The sequence below is a fragment of the Cryptomeria japonica genome, chromosome 3 (assembly GCF_030272615.1).
Source record: "Cryptomeria japonica chromosome 3, Sugi_1.0, whole genome shotgun sequence".
In the NCBI taxonomy this organism is placed as follows: Eukaryota; Viridiplantae; Streptophyta; class Pinopsida; order Cupressales; family Cupressaceae; genus Cryptomeria; species Cryptomeria japonica.
The window spans coordinates 378,910,054-378,926,379 of record NC_081407.1 but is presented as its reverse complement, the minus strand read 5'-3'; positions in this window follow the sequence as shown (position 1 = coordinate 378,926,379).

Sequence of the window (16,326 nt, the reverse complement as noted above, 5' to 3'; positions counted from 1 at the left end):
GCCCTAGGCTCATGCCTCTGAACTTCTACTGCTAGAAAAGGTGGTCCTATGTTTGCCACATCAGGAGCTTCAACTCCTCCCACCTAACCACAAGCCATATATGTATATTGCAGATACTTCTTAAAAATAGTCATGTCATATGGAGGATCTTCTTCCTCTGTTAGCCTCCCCTTCTCTGCTTTATGGACAGTGAGGTTCCAACCCTGGTATGTAGTGTCCATCTTCCTGTACTCTTCTTCCAAATCTACAAAAGATAAAGGTAATTCCACCTCCAAATCTACTGCAAAAACTTCCTGAGTTGTAGCCTTTGCAAAATGCACTAGAGCAATCCCATCAGGCAACATAATGCATCGCTTGTTTGCATTATAATTTCTTACTAAAAGATTCAACAAATCAATGTTCACAAACACATTGGGTACTACAAGTTTATCAAGACCCCTTTTTCATGGGTTTGAAATTGGTGTGGGCTCATCCCTACAGAAGTAATGGAAAAGGAGCAACTCATGCCCTCACACTATGGTAAATATATCCCCAATCTCTATGTATCTGTCCTCTAACTACTCGCGGATAGGCAAATTTGTCTTAGCTCTACGTGACCTAGCTCCTGGAGATCCCATTTGGTCTATCATGTCCTGATTTAGCTTTCTACCCGATTTCTTTGTTGCGATACTAGATACTTCGGCAGCTTTTCGCTTCCCTTTTGAGCTTGATCCCTCCATTTCTGCAAATTATTTCACTCTATAGTTAGTAACTCAGAAATTTTCTCAGTAAGCACTTAATATCTTTCTGCAATTACTTCATGAGAAATGCTGCTCTGCAATATCGGCTATTTGGGATAGATTTGCAATCTTTATAATTGATTATTACAATCTTTGATAGATTTGCTTCATGCGGCAACAAATCTACTCAATTTATGCATTTAATGGAAACTATATTGTCACGGTCAGTTCTTCTCATTACGAAATCCAACCGCTAATCGACGACACTCCTCCCGATGATTCAAATGTTTGGCGTCGATTGTTATTACTTTACCATTTTTTGCTTTCCGATCAGAACAAACTACCCCAACCCACTTATCGGGTCTCAGATTTTTCTTTATCCCAATGGTTCATTTCATCGCGATGGGCATCACTTCAGTCTCGTCTTTTCCTTTTGTTTTAACACTCTATCGACATAACTCTCTCCAATGCATTCGCCTTTGGTTTCCTTTTACTTAAGTCATTGGGTGTCGGCATAGTTTATTTCTTGTCCCTCCGATACCCTGATGATCTCAATATACCAATCCGCATTCTGACTAAGACCACCGCATTATCGGCACAACTTATCCTGATGAACTCCTTGTTATTACTATTTTCACTTTTGGGTGATTTTGTTCCATAGTCTGCTAAAATCTACAAAATTGTGCTTAGCACTTCATCTTGCCTCTGAGTTATTGGTCTAAAGGTTTAGGGTTTTTGAAATTTACCCTTTTTATGTCTTGAAATTCCCACATTCTATTTCTATGTTACTTTTCCACTTAAGTGGAAGGGTCGATCCATCGTGAAGGGTTCCCCCCTTTACTTTTTGCCTTAGGCAGGTCTCTATTAATGTTTTATTTTGCACCCTTTTCCTAAGTTTTTAGTTCTTTGTCAAGTCCCGTAAAAACCATGCAAGTTCTGGTAGATCTGACGATGTGCGTGAATTCGCAAAGGAAAATAGCCCGAACTTTACCTTTTATGAAGCAATGAAAAGAGTGGCGGGCCCGAAAGGCAGGTGGATCCCTTGGTTAAAAACTACGCATCTCAAAGATGATCTGACGATTGGCGTTGTTTCAGATGAAAGAAATGTATGGAGTTTACCTTTGACGAAACAATGAAAAGATTGGCGGGCCCGGCTGGTGGGTTAAAGAATGAAGGTTAACGGACGATATTTTCTAGTTGATCCAACAGCCTACATTGTTTTGTAAAGGAAAGATGCTTGGAGTTTATCTTTCGCGAAGTAGCGAAAGGGAAGTGGGACCAATGTGAGGATGATGCAGAAAGTAAAGAAGGTGCATCTTGAAAAGGATCGGACGGTCTGCGTTATTTCGCTAGGTGAAATAGCATGGAGTTTATCTTTCACGAAGCAGCCAAAGGATGGTGGGCTCGACAGATAGACTAGTCCTAGTTTTTAAAGGCCAATCAACTTGGAGTTGATCGGATGGCCCGCGTTGATTCGTAGCCAAAAGAGACACGAAATTTACCTTTCATGAAATGGCAAAATGAGCTGGCGGTTACATGGCAGATGATGTGGTAGAATAGTTGGATGCCAGAAATCAATAAGGCAAAAGGTAATTTGTCATGGTTAAGTAAAACACATGACATTCTGGATGTGGAGTACGATGGAGTTCTTGGACGAATAAATGGCTGACACATAAGAGCTATCTACCAGCAATCAATAAGGCAAGTGGATTTCATGAAAAGGGCCCACTTCAAAGGATAAATAATATTAAAGGTTGCACATCTTGAAAGAGATCCAATGATGAGCATTGTTTCACAACCCGAAGATGCAAGGTTTTTAAATTTCGTGAAACAACGAAAACCATTAGCAGTGAGGACTTCATACAATTAGCGAAAAGGATTAGCGGTCACTGTGGAGAGTAAAGATTGAACGAATGGTAGAAAATCCAACAGTCAGCATTATTTCACATGAAAGAAATGCGTGAGGTTTATCTTTCACGAAGCAGCGAAAGGAAGGTGGGACCCGTTTTCAAGCAGGATGACCCAGGTAAGGTAAGGGATGTGCATGTTCTCCAAAATCTGATGGACGGCATTGTTTCACATGGCAAAGATGCATGGTTTTAAATTTTCACGAAACAACAAAAAAGCCAGGACAATGAGATTTCCTTTGTGGTCCGTTGGAGCTTTTTTTTAAATTCAATTGCGAATTGATTGTCGAAGCATGTGGATTAATGTCACATTTCAATGCTCTGTTGCCATATTAAGCCTCACATCAATGGAATTTTAGTATCATTTCAAGGAATTTTGCAGAGGAACCATTATGCAGAGTGAGTTTCTTCAGGTAACAAGTAAGTTCTGCACTCATTTTTAAAGTTACAGTTTGAATTGGTTTCATCAGGTGTTTAAATTGTTAGAGGCCTATTTGAGTTTTAAATTGAAATAGCTATAATTCAAGATGGCACCATGAAGAGATTTTACAAGGAAAGTGAATTATTAGGATAGAGCTATATGTGATGATTTCTTGGAATAATTAACCATGTCTACAAATGTCGCTGCTAAGATCAAAGAATTAGTGCCCAAGGCCCCCCGTTTGAGAATTGGAGATGGTTTGTATGACAAAGGGAACTGGTTGAGGGATTCACAGATAGGGATATCAAGGCTGGGACTTTTCAAGGTGGGTTTTGGCCAAAGACATTCCTCTACTCCAATGAACAATATATGGGAATTAGAAGTGGGAAAGCTCATAGTCCCTGGGGTTTTTATGGATGTAGATTTATTAACCTAGGTTGCAAATAATTATGACCCTATTGCTAAATATGTGAGAAATGTGAATGGGGGAGCCTTAATTGAGATTAAGGATGATGAGTTTAGGAAAGTGTTTAAGCTCAGTGAGGTATCAAACTACTTAGAGCCAATGAATTTTGATACACTTGCACAGGTCTACAATGTGCAGAGAGATCACCTCAGGAGCGGCCCTTTGAAAGAATTTTTTGTCAAAATAGCAGGGTTAACTATTGTAGGCCCTAGTACCATGGAACCCTTCTCTCTGAATCTGTTTACTCTGAGGGTTAAAGGCATGTATTGGTCACTTTGTTATATTTTTGGGGAAGATGTTGAAACCGCTATGCCAACTCACTATATGCTAATGATAGCACAAATCTTAAACCCCTCTCTGGCAATAAATTTTGATTATGCACCTTATCTCACTGATGCAATCCATCTAGGGTTGATAGGGATTAAAAATGGTAAGGTAGACAGACCTTTTGGGTGGTACTCTCTTCTCATGCATATGTTTTTGTTTAAAGGTGCTGATTACTTCGCTAATGAAATGGATTTGGTTAAGGAAAAGGATGGTGAAGAGATGCCTGTGCAATTATGGAGCACAATTTTGTCTTGGGATAGAGATGATGCCAGTTACTTGAAGTTTGACATATGCTTTTCATCTAGGCTTAGGATTCTCTTGTGCCAACAAAACCCTAGGATCCCTAAGGCCCTCCTAGAGTTCCTTAGGCCTAAAGAATTTGCTGAAGGTATCAAGATTGTGCACAACTGGGGTGATGTATATTTATACCCTGTCTCTACAGTGTTTAGAGTTTATGGATTCAGAGGAACTCCATATTTGCTTCCTTATCATGTTCCATTGAAGATAGGAATTACAGAGATCCTAAGGCAAATTGGGGGTGTCCAAGAGGCAGAGTTAACAAATAGGCGAAAATGGACCATTTTCCCAACCATCACCATTGCTCATCAATTTGTAATTACCAAGGGTGGCTGGAAACACTTCGATTATTTCTTTCAACCATATAGGTTGCCTACTGCAGTATCAAGATTTTCTGACCATGAAGATTTCTTCAATGGTATGTTTAGAAAGAGAGCAGTATGTAGAGGTAGACCACATCAGTTCCATTTTCCCGAGGATCTGAAAAGAAATGAATTCAATCTAGATGAGAAAGAAGTGAGAAAAGAAAAATGGGTAGCATACAAGAAGGCCCTTGATTTTATTCACCAATTTGATTGTGGTTATGATCCACTATCTATTTTCACTCCCTTTGAGGAGAAAATTAAATTCTTAATTCTTTATTTTGAACACCTAATGCAGACATTGAAGGAGAAGAGGGAGGTTATAATGAGGAACGATCCTAAAAGGGCTAAGTTGGTTTTAGCCAAGCCTACCTTTGCCAAGGCCATCCCTCCAAGTGATTATGTGATGCATAAGAAGCCAAGGTATAGTGTGCTAGTACCGGTAACTGGTGAGCCCTCTACTTCAAAAGGAAAGAGAGCAATAGAAGATGTCACTAACATCCAAAACTCCCCTAAAAGGCAAAGGGTAGGCAAAGAGGTGCAAACAGGTGAACCTTTGTACTCTTCGTCCCAATCCCCTATCCATGTGGGAGATGAACATGCAGCGGCTAAGCAATTGTTGCAGTTAGGAAGTCTTGGGGAGATTGCCTACACTTATGAGGAAACACAAGAGGGAATGCCTGAAGAGCCATCGAGTGCTGAGATGAATTTGACTACAGATGAGTTCAAAGGAAAGGAGCTAGACCTTGTTATCAAACAAGCCAGTGAGGAGTTCCTGGTTGATAATAATTTTTTTACAATAGGGTCCTTTATGCAATTTGTTTGGAAACAAAACATTGAGCAATTTAAGGCAAGATGTGAGAAGAAAAAGAATGAGCAACCCCACAAAGATGCAAATACAGTGGAGGAAGAGATGAAGCAAGAAATGATGGTAGAATTCAAAGCCATTACTCCTAAAAAGGAGAGAGAAATGGTGTCAAAGGCTGGTGTTTTAATCCTTCCTGAATGGGACATAGCAAATGCCTTAGTGCTTGAAGCAATAAGGAAAGAAACCAAGCCCCTAGAAGGAGTGACATTCAGTAAGGATAATGTTTCTTTGGTTATGTGGTCCCTAAAGAGGGATGAGAGTAGAAGGAGGAAGGACACCTTAGAATCCAACTACCTAGGAGGTATGATAGTGAAGAGAGTCCATGACACAAGAGTTGTGGAAGCTGCCAGCACAGTTCTAAAAATTGCAAAATTCAGTGTGCCAGTGGCTGAGAAAGAAGCTAAGGAGAGAGCTGATCTCCAGGTAAAACTGGAAACAATTTTAAAGGCTTATAATGAGGCCAAAGGAGAGATAGCCAACCAAGATAGCATCATTGCTAGTTTACAAAGTCAATTGGTAGGGCAGTACCAGAAAGGTGAGTCCTCTACTTTAATGATTGCATCTTCTCTAGCAAGACCCCCACCCACCATTCCTATCATTGAATTTCCCCCTTCTCCTATGACCTCTGGTTTCCAAGCAACTGAAACCATACAAGATGAGATGGAAAAGTTTAAACAGGCTTAGGCCTTACTTGCAAGAAAATATGAAGGAAAGGTTAGAGGTACAATTTTCAAATTTGCTAACTCAGCTAGAGCCTCTATTGTATACATTTACATGAAAAGAATTTTGAATATTTTGACTGATTTGAAAGAAGATAAGGCAACTTTAGAGCCAATTCTGAATAAGTGGATGCCTATGGGAGTGGAGTTGGAACTTATGTGTTCATCTCATGTAGAGGTAGAGGATGATGCCAATATCAAATCAACTTGTGAGTTAATAAAAAGGATGATTGGATTAGTAGAAGAAAGGGCAGGTGTGAAGAGAAAATCCCACATATATAGAAAAGAATATTCTAATCATGAGTATGAGTTGTTTCCTAGGGGTTTTGTTGGTCCAAATTAGTTGAAAGAGGAAAAGGAATGGATTGATGAGTTGGGGTATAACTTGTCTCAGAGGATAAATGAGGTCATTAATATAGATGACACATCTTTATTTATTAAGACAATTAAGGAGATTGAGAAAGTAAAGTCACATTATGGTTTTCTGGAGATAGAGGTTGGGAAATTGAGAATCACATGGAAAAGGCTAAATAAGATGAAAAAGAAGATTGTTAGCTTCTCCTGGCCAAGTGATGACGTGTTCCAAGAGTGGAAAAACAAATATGCAGTACAAGAAGAGGAAGTCCCAGAACAGTTAGAAGATGCTGCAACGGAACAACAAACTTAAAAGGTCGTTAGGAAATAAAATGATTGTATTTTTCTTTCCTTTTCAGTGGGAATCATGGTTGTAACAAACTTTTCCTAGGAAAGTCCGAAGCTTGTTTGCATCCATATTGTTATAAATGGATACCAGGACTTAGAAAAAATCATCACAAGAATTTGTAAAGAAACTCTGTTGAAATATATCTAAGGTGTTTCTGGTTCTCTCAGGAATTACCTTGTGTCATGTAAAATTTTCAAAATGAATATAAGTATACAAATCAAAGTTTCAGGCCTAAATCTTCTTTGTCTTCTGGTGTGGATTCATTAGTTTGCTGATTTCATTTGGATAATTTAGTGTTATTCGATTGAGCATGGATTGTGAGGTAATCTTATAGATATATTTCTATCTTTTCTCTTCAGGAGAGGGATTAAATATGCGTGAAATATTTCTGTCAGTAGATTAATTCTCCATTGCTTTGAATTTGATAAATGGTTTTAGTTTAAAGGGAAAGAACCCATATATATGTCAGGCATGTATGGGGTTCATGAAAGCCAAAGTGATGAAATGTATGAGAATGTTCAGTTTTGAAACTCTTGCTTGATTTAGGTGACTCTGTAGCCTGGATAAGGCATTGATATCAGTTATGGAATTCTTTTTATCTTTCTTGGGATCAAATACTGAAAATGAGCATAAGTTTTCTTCAATGTTTTAGTTTTATTGAGGTGATGAAGTCCATAGGTTTTTAGCATTGGTTTACTGTGGATCTCAATTTAAAAGTGTGAAAGTATTCACAAAAGGTATACCCACCTGAGCTTTGGATAAGTTCAAAGTGTAGAAGGTTTTGTTGAAACCTTGTTATATGTTAGTTTGGAATTCTATCTCGATAGAACTATCATCGAAACAAGCTATCTTGATGGAACGATCTTTTGAAAAGTATGCACCGATTTGAGTATTTTTTTAATGTGCTCCAATGAGTCGGCACTCCATTTCATTGGTATAAGTGATGCCGATTATCCTCCTTTGGCTTGCCAATGTGGTTTCATCGGGAGCTTTGTTTTAGCTAGACGTAGGCCATACCTTAGTGGAAGGACAAACAGGAGACCTCTGTGTTTTTTCATGCACTTTGGCAGATTGGTATTAGGCTAGTTAGATAAAGTATGTAGGTGCAGAAAACTTGACAAGTTCTCATAATAGTAAAGATATGTTGTTTGGATGAACCTTGATTAGAATTCGGGCATCTTTTGGTCTCTAGACTTCTCTAGAAAGTTCGAAACATTATATAAGGAATGGTTCAGATTATAGTCTTAAGCCTAGAAGTCTCAATCTGAACCAATGGTGCATCATTTTGGTGTCAGTTGCTTGTGTAGAGAGGAATCGATCCAGGCCCAATGCAGTCAGCTATTTCAAGCAAATGATGTGCTCTGGAATGTTGTATGACAGGTGGCTAATGGTAAATTGGGTTCTAATTGACACTGGTGTGATGGATTTCTTTATGAGGTTGTCATTTGCCCTATGGTTGACATATTCGATTCAAAGGAAGCGACCATACAGAGGATCGACGACTTTGTCTGCCCATCTGATGGGCAGGCCCTGGGAAATGCCATTCTAGAGTTGGATTCTAATTGTTGGGTAAGCACCCTCAGCATCTATTTTAACCACACCAACTACATCTCCTCTGAATCAGAGGAGTCAAACACTGAAGATGAGGAAATTGCCCAAAAAAGGGCAGCACAGGAGAGGAGGAAGAACTTCATCTAGGAGGTGTGGGAGGTGTTTAGGGTAGGGGTGAGGAATGGGAATCTGGATCCCTTCTGCAAACTACTGAACTCCAATGATAACTGGCTCTCAGCACCAACCGCTATTAAAGTAATGGAGATTGGAGAGAACATGGGTGTCATACTCCAATACATTGGGAGTTAGTTTTGTTGTTTATCTACAATTTCCTGTTTGGCATGTCACTTGCTACACTTCTATGACCCTATTGCAAACAATAGGATTAATTTTGTAAAATTAGCAATAGCACTATTTTAGGTAGTTACCGGATAAGTTATAAAACATCTTGTCATGGTAAATAGGAGAAAGTGTCAGCTGACACTATGTTAGAAATGGCTCACCATTGTAGGTACATGGAGCACCTTTGATGGTCATTTTGTAGGCAATAATTTTATGTTTAAATATGTCATTTTCATCTACATGTACTGATAAGGGATGGTGGACATTACAATTTGTAAAGAACCAATGCTTCTTACACACTACTGCCAATTTTTTAACACAATGTTTGTTAAGCATTGATGTATTCAAATACAAATTTTCTGTCACATGAAGTATTGATCTATAGTTGTTAGTTTTTCCTTTTCTGTAGTTTAATATTGTTTCAATCTCTCTGTTAGCTTCAAACTGTTATGAAAATCATTGTATAGATTGACTAACACGTGTGTTAGTCGCACGTTTTACACTGTCGATTTTATAATAAATGACTGTGATTGACTAACCTATTGCTAACATGCTGTACAAAAGGTCTATTTTGGAGCCAGAATAGCTTTAGCCATCCCGATGATTCCTCACTAAATGTTTAGTTTATTGATATAACTTATACCGATATCCCCGTAGGTAGTTTTATCTAAATTGAGGGTTGGGTAGCCTTTTTCTATTCCTCCTGAAGTCCCCATGATTCTCAGATGCACTTTTATGCTTTATGCTTCCGAGTCCATTTTATCGGTATAGGTAATACCAATGGTGCTGCCTTTTGATTCTCCATGCCATCATGGATCAGTATAACTATTTTTGCACTATCCTGATCTAGATGAAACGTGCACGCCTTTTATCCTTTCGTCCATCTAATAAGTGAAGCTACCCCAATGGCCATAGATGATTTCATCGGGTCATCGGGATGACTTCGAAGCTACTAATCCGAGCTTCGTTAAGCTCCAAAACACGAGTATAGATTTACTAACACGCGTGTTAGTGGTTCATTTTACACCGTCCATTTTCCAACCAACATTTTGTGATTGACTAACCTATCAGTAACGCGCGGCTGCGATTGACTAACCTATCACTAACATGGTGTACGAAAGGTCTATTTTGGAGCCAGAATAGCTTCAACCCAATGGGCATTTCGTACAGTCTCTTAGCGATTGAATAACATGTGTGTTAGTCGCGCATTTTACACTGTCAATTTTTCAATAAACGGCTACGATTGACTAACATGTCGCTAACACGCTATACGAAAGGTCTATTTTGGAGCCAGAATAGCTTCGGCCTGAGCATTTTGTAAGAGAAAGGGATTTCCAAGATTTAGCAGTCTTGGGAACACCCAACTTAATATTATTCCTAATAAGAATCTTCGATGAATCATTTCCTTCCAATGCATGAAATATCCATTTAGCTTCTAGGGAAATCCCTTGAACTTTAAGATCCTTCAGCCCCAAACCCCCGATAGCCCTATCCATACAACACCACTGCCACTTGATTGAGTGAGATTTGTTGTTCTCATTTTCGTCTAAAATTCCTAATGATTTTTTGAATGTCATTAATTTAGTAGTTACTGAACATCCACACCGATGCATAGTAAATTCTATAAGAGGAGAGGATTTTTTGACAAACTTGTACTCTCTCTGCAAGTGAAAGGTATTGGGTATTCCATTTGGTAAGATTTGTTTCAATATTTCTTTTGATCCAATTCCACATATCCTTGAGACACAAGGATACAAAGAACGAAATCCCAAGGTATCTGACAATCTTGTCATTACCCGCCACTGAAACCCATAGGGAGAAAGCCAATCAAGAGGGTGATCCGACCAATTGAGCAAGGTGGATTTGGCCTAAGAGATTTTTGCACCAGATGCTTCACAAAACATCTTAAGTTTAAGGGATAAGGAGTCCATGTTTATTTTAGCTAGTTCTAGAAATAGTGTAGTATCATCTAAAAATTGAATATTAAGCAGGTCAAATTTTTTCGGTAGAGTAATTCCTTTTACTCTAGGAGATAAGGTGTCATCTCTTAATAGGTAGTATAATGCTTCCAATGCAATAAAAAAAAGGGCAGGGGCAGGAGGACAACCTTTCCTAATGGATCTACTAAGATGAAAAGCCTATGAAATAGAGCCATTAAGTTTTAATTTGTGCATGGGCATCCGTGAGGAGGACCTAAACAAGGTGACAGAATACCTCGGGAAAACCAAATGCTTCAAGCATCATGATAATGAATTTCCATTCAACCCTATCAGAGGCCTTTTCAAAGTCAAGAAGAAACATTTCTACCTCCTGACCCAAGTTATTAGCCCACCCATTGCCTCCCAACTAGTAATCAGATTTTCAAGTATTTATCTGCCTTTAATGAAGCCTATCTGAGTGCTACATATAAGCCTAGGAAGAATATTTTCCAATTTGATGGCTAGCATTTTGGCTAGAATTTTATAGGAGATGTTGAGTAGAGTGATAGGTCTACAATTTTTTATGATGTCCTTATCCCCTTCTTTAGGAAGTAATTTAATGAGTCCTCTATTAATCTCATACCCAAGAGAACCTTTCCGAATGGCTTCCTTATACACTTCTAGCAAGTCGTTAGCAATCCAGTTGATATTGGCTTTGTAGAATTCAATGGATAATCCATCTGGGCCTGGGGCCTTATCATTGTGAAGTGAGTTAATGGCACTTTTGATTTCCTCCATGAAAAAAGGTTGGTTTAGCCTCTAGTTATCTTTAGGTGAAAGGAGCTTAGGGATGAGAGAGCAACATATCTTCCTGGCAATTATGGAGATGGGCAAGTCATCGGCTGTAAAGAGATTCTTGTAAAAGAAAATGAATTCTCCCATGATGTCATCCTCACTCTAAATGTCTCCATCTTCAATCAACAACTTATCAATTATGTCTCCTGCTTGTGTTTGTTTAATTTACTTAAAGTAAAATTTAGAACCTGAATCTCCCTGTTGTAGCCATTGTATTCTGGCTCTTTCCCTTTCTCCTAAAGATCTATTATGTTGTAGCTTCCTAAGTTTATCTATAGCCAAAGCCACCGACTGGGCAAGAACCACATTACTTAGGTCAAATCGGATCTTTTCTTCTGCCTCTTACAGGTTTGATGTGAGGATAAGTTCAACCTATTTCACATCCTTGGCTTTGTTTTTCCCCATGGTATTAAGAACATTTTTCCAACCGATCATTGAGGCATTCCATCTTTCAATATGGGAATTAGAGTGAGAGTTCCATCTGTTAAAAAGACTGGCAATGTGGAGGGCAACAAGGATATCCTGATATTCTAACAACTTTGTATTGAGAATAAATTTGGCACTACCCTCTGTTTGTCCTTTGATACCATCCTTAAGGGAGAAATGGGCAATAATGGGGTGATGGGCAAAGAGAGAGGAAGGCGAGACTCTCACCGGACAACCATCAAGATCACGAGAAAAGGAAAATAAATCTTTGTTGGCATAAAATATGTCAAGTCTCGAATAAATCCTACTTTGCCCTTTTTGGTAGTTGCACCAGGTAAACCAAATACCTTTGTGGGAAGATCTCATACCTTCTGATGGGTCATACAATCTCTTCATTCCTTTCATTTTGTCCCATATCATCTTCTCTCCTCCTTTCCAATCCACTTTTTAACCTCTCTTGTTATCCTCCTGTTGCTCAATCATGTTAAAGTCTCATCCTATGATCCATGGGATGTCAGGTAAGGAAGCAATCCATTGCCATAGATTATCTCTCTCCCTATAATCATTAGGGGCATAGACTATACAAATACCAAATATATTATCACTGCTTTTAATAGAGACCCAGACTACTCTGCTACATGGGGATACATCAGAACACTAAATTGAGTATCTCCATTTTGAATTGACAAGGATCACGACTCCCCCTTTCCCCTTTTCATGTTTGGTATAAAACTTCAGAGCATCTTTCCAGACAAAATTTCGACCAACATCCAATGCAAAACTGAGTGGCTTGACTTCTTCAAGCATAACAATGTCCAGTTCTCTATGTTGGTTAAGCATTCTTCTGACAATATATTTCCTGTCAGGAGATTCCAACCCCTAGACATTCCATGACATGCACTTCATAATCAACAACTTCTTAATTGTCTTCCCTAGCAGCTTGGAAGTTGTTGAAACACTTGTGCATGCTAGATTTGTGGTTAGATTTCTTATGCAATGGAGAGTTTTTATTTTTGGATCTTGGAGGTCTACCTGTTTTTCTCCTCGCATTAGACTATGTTTTAGAAATTTCCTCATCCAAAACTCCTCTCTCCTGCACCCCCTCACCACTCATGACCGAGTAGTTGGAAATAAGGTCTATCTCAACTTCAGACTCATGATTGCCCAACGAGGAGCCATCCTACGGGTTATCACTCTCAATTATGTCAACTTTGGCAAGAGTGGGTGAGTCGTTAGGGTTTGAACTACCAACCAGAGGGTTAACATGGATGATCTCATAGACCACATTGTCAGGATCAATCATCTTTTTAGAAATAGGGGGAAGACACCATAGTATTAGTGTCTTGACAACAATGAGGGAAATCTCCCTCCTCTCGGGAATCCACAAGATCAATTGAATCCTTAATTGGCTCAGACTAAGAATCAAGAATCTGAAATTGATTGGATTTCAATAGAATGGGATCTTTGCCAGGAGGAGGGCCGATTCTCTCCATCTTCCCCAAGCTAGAGGTAGCTCGAACTACCCCCTCAGAATTCCTAATGATAGATTTGACTAGAGACTCCCTATCATTATTATCAAACAAGTTACTCTCAAGCAAAACTTCAAGAACATCTTCTTCACGGAGGAGAATTTCTGCACATATCCATGTGCCCTATTTTTTTCCAATGCAAGTTGTTGTGCATTCTTCCTTCTTGATCGCTTGTCCTTCCTAGTTACCAAGTGGAAGCCCGTGTCTTTCAATTCCTCCAACTTCGAGATGGCTTCTGACATAGCAGAATGCGGTGGATGGTCGACATTGAAGGTGCCAAAGATAGCAGAGTCATCAATAGAAAGGAGCACTACATATTTCTCACTCGAGAATCTAGAAGCAGCTTTACTAATGGAATCTTTAAGAGAATCAAGCTTGCCCACTAAGGGAGAGACACCACCTAGATTGGGGGTTGAATAGGAAGGGTAACCATCAGATTTAGAAACATTATCAATAGGGTTTTTAGAGGCCCTCTTCTTGGAATTAATAATATGGAAGGATATTCTAATCTGCCCTTCCTTCCTACACAGAAAACAAGCATTAATTTCACCTAGGGTTTCAACAAGACAAGTAAACCATTCATCTCCAAGATGAATGCCAATAAACCTAGGAATATCTACACCAGAGTTAATAGAAACAAGAATGTGGGCATCCAGATGAGGAATCAGGTTTGACGAGTGGTCTACCCTTGTCATTCTGCCTATTGGTTCCATGATTTGAGGAATGAAATTCCCAAAAATGGGAGGAAGATTCTTAATTTGGATCCAACGGGGGCATGATAGAGCTAGTATTTCCTCATTATTAGTATCAAATGACCATTTAAGAGCCCTAAATGTGGTTTCCCCATGACCCAAAATTGTTTCTTAATAATTTATGCCTGAGATTTATTGTCATTGAAGAATATAATGAACAGACCTTTTTGAACCATTCTACAAAATGAAAACTTAAACCCTAATTTATTTATCCAACATTTTTCATCCAGTCATCCATAGACTTCCTAGCCAGGCATCTATCAATGTCAGTAGAAACGAAGAAAATAGCAATATGTTGCAGCCTATCCTTTTCGAAATCTATAGCCCTAGCCATCGATTCATTAGGTGAAATGGACAAGGTACGCAAAGGAGAGGGAGTATAAACTTGGCTTCATCTGGAACTTGCAAAGTCGAGCCAATAACGACATCTCTAAAGGTTTTTCCATTAATTCCATTGACCTCGATCATAGAAACTGACGGGTTGATCAAGTTAATGCTCGACCCTATTGATTGCTCGCCCATAGGGCAACATGTACAACAAAACAAGTAACAGAGTAAAACCACACTCAATAAATGTGAGAGAAATGAATGCGAGCAGAAGGGGAAAACAAGGGCCTTACCACCGTGGAGTAAGTCTTACCACCTCCTCCACTAGCAGGAGGGAAACCCGTCATCGAGCCTGGAAGGATGGTCCATGTCGATGAAACCCTAGTTGCAGACCTCATTCATCTCCCTCGGTTTCCTTTCGGTCCCCTCTCTCAATCAAAATATTTGAGAATCTTGAGCCTACATATATAGAGAATTTCAAATACCTATAGTCAAACCTTTAGTCTACTCATTCAAAACTACAAAAATCACTAAATTAACTCAAAAACTCGTAAATTCAAGATTGATCAAAATTGATTTCATTGAATTGCATCATTTATTTGTGAAGTATGCGAACCAATAAGTTTTATCATCTTATATATTTTAAGGTATATAACAATTGCAAATTAACACAAGTACGTCTCTCTCCTTGCTTCCATCCCTCTCATTTCATCTCTATAAATGAATAGTTACATTGTAAGATTTCTTATAAATTAATTTAAATAATATATTATACAAACATTAGTTATATATTACATTTTGTATATATTTAATTTAAAGAATATTATGTATAAAAACATAAATTATATCATATTTTTATTTAATATTGTACATTAAATTCTATTTATTATGCAACAATAAATACAATATAAATATTTATATCTCCATATGTTTTTGACAAAGATAAAGGCAATCTCCATATGTTGAGAAGCCTTACTTCTATTCAAAAAAATGAAAATTAAAAATTAAAATGTAAAATTTTTTTTAAAAAAAAAATCTGTTTTTTTTTTTTTTCTGGTTTCGACTATGTGAGTTTTTTATTAGCAACGTAAAAACTCATACAGTCCAATCTAGAAAAATAAAAGCATATCAATATAGACTTTGGAAACTTCATGCATTCAATAAAAAAATCTACCAAACAAAAGAAACCAAATTGCTTTTCAAGTAAACTTTTAAAATAAAAGAATTAAAAAAACTAAATATAAAACTAATGCTATAAAGAAAGAATTCATATTATAGCCGAGATCAAAGTGAGGCTTGTTACAAAAAAAGTTAAAAAATTGGGAGAAATGATCTGATGGTTACAAAGAGCCCAATTGTTTGGCATGCTTATCCTTGAATGTGAGTCCTTGATCTTGTTTTTTCAAGTATAAAGATATTCCTTTGAGATAAATGAAGATAAAAAGATGTTCACAACAAATGGATGTAGCTATTTGAGGGCTGTGTCTTTTCTGGCTTGAAAATAGGCTCTTTGTACAGTATGTTAGTGACATGTTAGTCAATCGCAGCCGTTCATTGCAAAATCGACGATGTAAAACATGCGACTAACAAGCATGTTAGTCAATCCATACTGTCGTTTTGAAACCAAAAAGGACACATCCGCTATTTGAGCCCTATGATACAACAATACATCGCAACCATGCATTAAATGGTGGACTGTAGCGGGACACCGTGCAATACATTAAATGGTGGACTAGCCTGACACAAATGATACGGCAGTCGAAAACCAGGATGGGAAAGATTCCCTCAAAGAAGTTTCAGATTTGATTTGACTTGATGGAAAGCCATTGCCAAACA